General features: G+C 44.8%; 1 pseudogene; it reads right to left on the reverse strand.

The window, feature by feature from the left end:
* The window catches only part of LOC133120636 (ephrin type-B receptor 3-like), a 22,168-nt pseudogene that overhangs the window by 16,521 nt on the left and 3,147 nt on the right, over positions 1-2,500 (reverse strand).

The raw sequence follows: 2,500 nt of genomic DNA on the forward strand, positions 1-2,500 counted from the left end.
AATCTCACACAAACACAAACCATATCTCACACAAACACACATCATCACACACAAACACAAACCATATCTCACACAAACACACAAACACAAACCATATCTCACACAAACACACATCATCACACACAAACACAAACCATATCTCACACAAACACACATCTCACACAAACACACATCTCACACAAACACACACCACATCTCACACAAACACAAATCTCACACAAACACACATCTCATACAAACACACACCACATCTCACACAAACACACATCACACACAAACACAAACCATATCTCACACAAACACAAATCATCACACACAGACACAAACCATATCTCACACAAACACACATCTCACACAAACACACACCACATCTCACACAAACACACAACAGGACCGGGAGCAGCAGGGCTTCAGACGGCATGAATGAGTGACAGAGAAAAGAAGAAGCAGCCCTGGAGCGATGAGATCACATGGGCTGAGCTTGGTCCCAGAACGAGGATGCGACCAGCCCACTGGGTAGAAGAAGGGGCCTGTTCCACAAAGCAAGATTATGGAGTTATCCTGATAACTGCTCTGAGTGCCTTTTCACTTCAGTCCACGTTCCAGATTTGGGAGGGTTCCAGGTTTTACTCTGTGCAGTTATCCAGCTAACTCGGTAATCCTGCTTTGCGGGATTGCTGGGGAGAGTGTTCTCAAGGTCCTGGAACTCCACAGGAAGAGTTATGTGCGTAGAAGCTTTGGGGGGGAGAGGGGGGGGGAATTAAGAGATTTGAAGTACCGCTCAGAGTGAAGTTCCGTAATGGAATGGCCTGGAAGTGTCTAGCAGTCCTCCCCCCGTGTGCGTTACCTGCTCCGATCACCTCCTCGATCTTCACGCACGAGATGTCGATCTCTTTGGCAAACTCTCGGACAGCCTCGTTGGGGTCCTCGTAGGTGAAAGGGTCAATATAGACTTTCATTCCAGGAGTAACTGTGGGGGAAGATATAGGCCTTATTTATGTCCTTCATCCCTAAGTGGTTTAGGTTTGCATCATAACCCCAAGGTGCATTCCTGATCGCGAATGTTAGCAAACATTAGCTAACTATTTTAAAAGGTAGTGCGCCGCAAACAGAAATGGCTGTTGATGGGGAAGACACAGAGAGAACACAAGTTGACAATTATTTGCTTGTTATAATACATTTTAATCAAATAGCTGGCATTGTTAAATCTAAGTCGCATCCATTTGTATTCAAAATGCATTGGTGGCGAACCAAATGGAATGTTCATTTAAAATCGTTCAACAGTAACTGTTTCCTGCAAACATAGTTTGCCGTGAATATTTGCGGTCTTGAACGCATGTCAGATTTGAAACGGTTGAATGAAATCCACAAGCATTTTGATAAATCCAGAAGAACAGCATGCAGAGTCTCGGTATATGGAGGTAGGGGAAACTTAAAGACTACATTACATTACAGAAATTACAGGCATACGCTTATCCAGAGCGACGCACAACAAAGTACTTAACCAGGTACAAGTGCACTGAAAACCCCAGAGCAGGACTGCCCAACCCTGTTCCTGGAGATCTACCATCCTGTAGGTTTTCACTCCAACCCTAACAAAGTACACCTCATTCAACAGCTAGAGTAGGGCTGCCCAACCCTGTTCCTGTAGATCTACCATCCTGTAGGTTTTCACTCCAACCATAACAAAGCACATCTCATTCAACAGCTAGAGCAGGGCTACCCAACCCTGTTCCTGGAGATCTACCATCCTGTAGACTTTCACTACAACCCTAACAAAGCACACCTCATTCAACAGCTTCCGATCTCATAGAGCTGCTAATTGGTACAATCAGGTGTGCCAAATTTGGATAGAAATGAAAACCTACAAGACAGCAGGATTGGGCAGCCTTACAATTCATTGTATGATACCTGGATTTAACATTATTCCATCCATTCTGCACATGCCAAGAGGAAGGGGGCTTCACAAACCAGCATACCCCGGGTCCCTGTCTGAGAACAGGCCAGTTTATAGTTAGCTATGATTGTTATAGTTATGACCGTGAGATGTATGATCGGCCCATGGATATCGCTACATTGTCAGTGAACTAAAAACCTTCAGGACAGTAGATCTCCAGGAACAGGGTTGGTGACCTCTGCCCTAGAGGGTTGTACTATAAGTACTATAGAGACTGTGAAGACCAAAGAGAATATAGAGGCTCTACGTACCAAGAGACTGTAGGTACCATAGATGCCATAGAGACTATAGAGGCTATAGGTACCATAGAGACTACAGAGGGCTGAGGTACGATAGAGGCTGTAGAAGCCCTAGTACCATAGAGAATGTAGAGGCCCTAGGTACCATAGAGACTGTAGATACCATAGAGACTTACTGTACTGCTGCAGCTTCTCAGTGTATTCCGACTCTGAGCCACTCCGCTGCTTCCTGTTGGAAAAAAAACACAAATAGAAAAAGTGTTACAGTCCAGACCCGTGTGCGTGATATGAATACTGATGTGAT

Source organism: Conger conger, unplaced genomic scaffold, assembly GCF_963514075.1.
Source record: "Conger conger unplaced genomic scaffold, fConCon1.1 SCAFFOLD_133, whole genome shotgun sequence".
In the NCBI taxonomy this organism is placed as follows: domain Eukaryota; kingdom Metazoa; phylum Chordata; class Actinopteri; order Anguilliformes; family Congridae; genus Conger; species Conger conger.